The 5890-nt window shown below is 29.9% G+C and overlaps 1 long non-coding RNA gene across 1 annotated transcript; it reads left to right on the forward strand.

Annotated features, from left to right (window-relative positions):
* Nucleotides 1-2850: 2850 nt before the first annotated feature.
* Nucleotides 2851-4112, forward strand: LOC143055089 (uncharacterized). Its single transcript, XR_012971942.1, has 3 exons — nt 2851-2949; nt 3272-3379; nt 4025-4112. It is a non-coding gene; the product is annotated as an uncharacterized LOC143055089 (long non-coding RNA).
* Nucleotides 4113-5890: the final 1778 nt, after the last annotated feature.

Below are 5890 nucleotides of genomic sequence, written 5' to 3' on the forward strand. Positions count from 1 at the left end.
CAGTTGAATCGGACAACCCGTTGTTGGTTTGCTGCCCCTGAATTAGTAATTTTAAGGAAATTTTGCTGTTTTTGGTTATTTTCTTGAATATTATTATAGATAGAGATAAACTGTTAACAGCAATAATGTTCAGGAAAGTAAGATTTACAAATAAGTCAACATGACCGAAATGGTCAATTGACCCCCTTAGGAGTTATTGTCCTTTATAGTCAATTTTTAACAATTTTCCACTGAAACTACTGGGGCAAGTTCATTATAGATAGAGATAATTGTAAGCAACAAAAATGTTCATTAAAGTAAGATGTACAAACACATCACCATCACCAAAACACATTTTTTTCATGAATCCATCTGCTTCCTTTGTTTAATATTCACATAGACCAAGGTGAGCGACACAGGCTCTTTAGAGCCTCTAGTTTTTTTTATCGAATTGTTTACTTTGTTTAAAGGTGATAGCATAGCATAATTTCAGATGGATATCAATTTTGGAATTTGCCAAGTTTATATCTGTATTCTTTAATTTAAAGATATAAGGTAAGTTACTAATGAAAATAGTTACGAGAATCTCTCTGATTAACTATTTTTGCTAATTTAGATTTCTTCTTTTATATTTACATTAAACTTTGAAACACTCTTATTTTTCAACTTGATTTTCAACTTTATTATATTCTGAGGCATACAAGAAACCTGAAAACGCTTAGTGTTTAAGCTTCTATGTAATCGTAATTTCAATCATTAAAACCCTGGTTTTACGTAGATCTAGCTTCAAAACAATACATTTGATGTCATCCAGAAACTTTGGTCAACTCTTAATGGGACAGACATGACAGAAATTCAATAAGAGTCAGCAATATTAAGTCTTATAATTGTTAGAAATAGTAATTAGTGTTTCTTATGTTTACAGAAGTACAATGGCAGATTGGAATAGGGTAAGATGTAACAACATTATCTTAATGATATGAAGAATGTAAAAAAAAATATAAGTGTTGGTCATTTGTGTCATATTCTAGTGTATGGACTAGTTGAAAACCAATTTTATTTCAGCTGAAAATAAAAATCAAATAACATGCTGATAGATAATTGGTTCTGATACCGCCTTCGAACCAAAAAAAAATAGCGATCAAAACAATACTAAGAAAAATATAGATTATCCAACACAAACATTATAAATATAACATAAAGTCATAAGTACATGTATATTGGGTTTATCTAGGGGTATCTCAGAATTAGAGCTCTCCGATCATGTAATTATTCAATTGTGTTTATTGTTTTTAAAATAAATATTGTTTTTTTTAACATCAATGCTCTTTAACTTTGTACTTGTTTGGCTTTATAACTGTTTTGATCTGAGCGTCACTGATGAGTCGTATGTAGACGAATCGCGTGTCTGGCGTCTTAAATGATAAGCCTGGTATCTTTGATAACTGTTTACACCACTGGATCGACGCTACTGCTGGTGGACGTCTCGTACCCGAGGGTATCACCAGCCAAGTAGTCAGCACTTCGGTGTTGACATTAATATTAATTAAATGATAGTTTTTATAAATTTTCTGTTTACTAAAATATGAATTTTTCGAAATACTAAGGATTTTCTTATATACATAGATAACTTTAGCCGTATTTGGCACAAACTTTTTTTGAATTTTGGGTCCTCAATGCCCTTCAACTTTGATCTTAGCGTCACTGATAAGTCTTATGTAGAAGAATATCGCGTCTGACGAATTGAATTATAAGCCTGGTACCTTTGATAACTATATACATGTATCAGCTTTGAGGTGTATCTTAAATAGATCCCTGTATCAAAATATAATTTTATGTAAGGGAATATGTTATGATAAAATAAATCAAATTACTCTTGTCTAGTTTTTTATTTAAACAATATAATGTATTCATATTCATAACATTATCTATAATCTTATATATAAGTAAACTTTTTTAATTAATAGGAACTAATTATGGCTGCACGTGAGAGAAATCCAGTAAAATTAAAACTATGTTTAGATAATGGTGCAGATTTAGAATATAAAGATGTAGGTAAACTTGAAATATTCATTTCAAATTTGTCATATAACATGTTTTAAGACAAATTTGATTTAGATACAGTGGTACAGTTGAAAATCATCAATAAATTATTTAAACATACATTGAAATACATTGGCATCATTGTTATTTGTATGTAGATACCTTTTATAAATATTAGATTTAAAAACTATTTTTTTTTATATCAGGCATTCCTTAAGAAAAAAGTAAAATCACAAAAATACTTAACTCCGAGAAAATTCAAAACGGGAATTCCCTAATCAAATGGCTAAATCAAATGATAAAACACCTCAAACGAATGGACAACAACTGTCATATTCCTCACTTGGTACGGACATTTTCAAATGTAGAAAATGGTGGATTGAACCTGGTTTTATAGCCTTAAACCTCTCACTTGTATGACAGACGCATCAACTTACATTATATTTACAACGATACATTGTATGCGTCTAAATTATTTTTGGGGATTTGTCTTCATTAGACAACTATGTTTAAGCAAGGAAGGGTGTTAATCGCAGTTGTATCCAATACTTCATTTCAAAGTGAAGTCTCATTTCTTATTATTCACTTGAATCCATAGATATATAGATTTCAAACATGTCTTGAAAAAAAAGTTTTTTTTTAATAATACAGTTTTTATAAAGTACTGGCAACTCAACATTTTATTTATTTGTTGTTTGTATAGAATATTCATACAAGTGTGACTAGTCATTTTCATCGGTGTTGACTACTATTTCAAGTATATATTTTGTTAAAATTGCTCACACAACGTTTATCATATAAGTTTAGATGTTAATTGTATTATTCCAGGAAATAAAATGGACAGCATTCTTGTGGTCAGGATTTAATGGATGCCTTGAGGTTGCTCATATCTTAAATGAAAGAGGGTGTAACAAATTATTCACAAACGTATGTTAGATGCTATCTCTTCAATTTATTAAAATAAACATTAAATCTTCATATTCATTAGAAATGTTTTAAAAATTAACAGCGAGTACTTGTTATTTCTGACGTCTAATAACATTTTTTAATATGTTGTGGACGTAGAATATAAATACAACTTTGACTGGTTTTGTTCAGTCGTGGCATATACTTATTGTTTCTATTGATTAAACAACATTGTCAAAATTTATAACACACGTTTTTTTGTCAGATGTACGATATATTGTTTATTGATATTAATTTCGAAACATTGTCAGTCATATTTACATTTTATTTGTTAATAATATAGGTACGTGGAGAAACAGCTTTACATCTCGCTGCAATGTATGGGCGATTAAATGTTGCCAGATATCTAGTAGAACAAGCCGGTATCAGTCTCATGATAAGAACAAATGAGGTAATATATGATACGCCGAGATTAGCGTCATTGGTTGCAGTACAAACCAATGTGTAAAATTGGCAAATGCTGGCTATCCACCACGACCAATTTGTTAGGGAGTTTAACATGTAAAAGCACAACCTGAATTTTTCAAAGCAAAATAATTCCTTAGTATGATATATGTGATACCATCAATACATAGGACCACGAATTTGTCAACATTTGAATATTGCAGATAAATGTTAAATTCATTAAAGTTCATTGTCATTGAGAAGGATAAAACGTTTACATGTATAACTTTGTATTTTGTAACGAGTTAGGTTTGACTGTATGATCATGTTTTTATGATTGTATGCTCTCTAGATTGTCTCATATACCACCATAGCGTACACGTATTGCAATTAATTTGAATTCGTAAATGAATCATCAATGTTTACAAATATAATTCATCCAGTCATTTTGGTACAACGTAGATTGTAGTATTTAAATACATTAGCATTTGCTTGTATAGGTAATATTGTCATTGCAACCTTTTCTGAATTCCATTTCAGTTTTTAAAACAACGTTAATTTATAGTTATAAGTATCACAGGATGAGGAACACAAACTTTATATTTATTTATTAAACAAAACACAACAATAAAAAGATATGTCTGTATTTCAGGGTGAGACTCCATACAATTTAGCCGCAGAACCACGCGCTTGGCCGCAGACTAAAGACATGAAAGAAGTGGCAGGGTACTTACAGGTTAGATCATGGTTACACTTGAAATATATGGTGATTTGACTTTAAGTTAGCTTATAGTTTTATGTGACTTGATACGTTTATGATGTTAACTCTATGTTTAAAAATCTGGAATTGTATCTAAACGTACACAGCTAGTTGAAACGGAACTCCACATCGTTGATTCTTTGACGAGTGCCTTTAAAGTTAATAATTTTAAAGACAAGACAGCTAACGATTCCACGGCTTCCAAAGTTAAAAACAAATCAATCACGTCACAAAATTTACAGTCTTTTTATTTCGAAAACGTGTATATCACGATTGGTTTTTTATTATTTGCTTTATTATTTTTGTTATTCTTACTTAAACAAAATTCAAACTCTTGAGTAGATAAGGTACATTGTTGTATATATTTATTGCTAAACAGTGTTGTTTACGTTTTCAGAAATGACGAATAAAGTGCTCGTTTAATTACTAAAAAACGCAAATTAATGTTTGATTACGTATTGTTACGTATGGAGGGTAAGATGATATGAAATAAACACATTTTGTGTTCATTCTTATTTTATTTGTTAAAGACGCAAAATTCCGAAAACGCAATTGTGTCAGCTTTCCACTCTGAGAAACATTTTAAATAAATTCCACAGTACTCATTTGTAAGTCGTTTTTCCATTTTCTCAGAATTATTTTTCTTAGAAAGCATACAACATTAAACTCAGTGCACGTTGCTTGTTAATACTTATTGATTTTTTAGTGTTATTTTTTCATTTTTAATCTAATTTCAATCAAGCTAACTCATGTTAAATAATAGTTAGGAGTCTCTAGCCTTTGTTTGTCTTGTATGATTTTTAATTTCAATACACTGCGGGACTAGTGATGTACACTTTGACGATCCAACAAGTGAGGTAGTAATATCAAATCATGTTGTCGACTCATCAGCAGAAATTTCCATTTCATTGAAATACAATTTTGGAAACTGAAAATGTAGACAATTAGATCTAAAACATAAGGAACATTGCTATATTAATAAAAGATGAATGAAAAAGCAACATGATATGTGCCACATATGACACAGGATCTGATTATCCTACTGGAGCACTTGTGATTATCCCAGGTTTTTTTCTTATGTCGTGATGCACAGTCTTTAATTTTCTTAGTTGTGTTTTATGTTGTGCATTTTTGTTTTTGACTTATGATTTTGGATATTACTCGGTATTGCTAGCCTTTCTCTTGCACAGAATGTTTACATTTTTGATAAACCGTGCTTAGAAATAGAAATTGTATATATTAAGCAAGTTATGCAGCCAGTCCTTTCTTAAGAGAAAAACTGCAAACATCCAAAAGCAAGAAATAATATTTTAAATGTTATTAACAAAGCGAGGAAAACTTAACAAAAAGATGAACTGTGATCTATTTCACATCCTTTCTGTTCTAGTAAAGTTGGCGAATTTTTGTCGAAATCTAAATTACAACAAATAATATGTAACGTTTCAACAAATAAATAGAGTTTGTTTTTATCATATTATTAATTGAATAATGAATGATGTTAAGGTTAAGTAATCAGCATTTTTTAAATGAAGCGTTATTGTGTCATAATATGATGAAATATCAATTAATTTACTGCATCAATGTTGACAATTTTAATCCATTTATACTAGTGACGTCGTCAGGGGTAACGTTTTTTAGCGACATCATTATTTAATCCTGAACGTCATAATATAGTATGTACAACGTAGGTACTTAAGGTAGATTCATGGTATACCGCCATCTTGGATTGAACAATCACAGTAAAAAATCGGTCTAGTT

This window comes from Mytilus galloprovincialis, chromosome 12 (genome assembly GCF_965363235.1).
Source record: "Mytilus galloprovincialis chromosome 12, xbMytGall1.hap1.1, whole genome shotgun sequence".
NCBI lineage: Eukaryota > Metazoa > Mollusca > Bivalvia > Mytilida > Mytilidae > Mytilus > Mytilus galloprovincialis.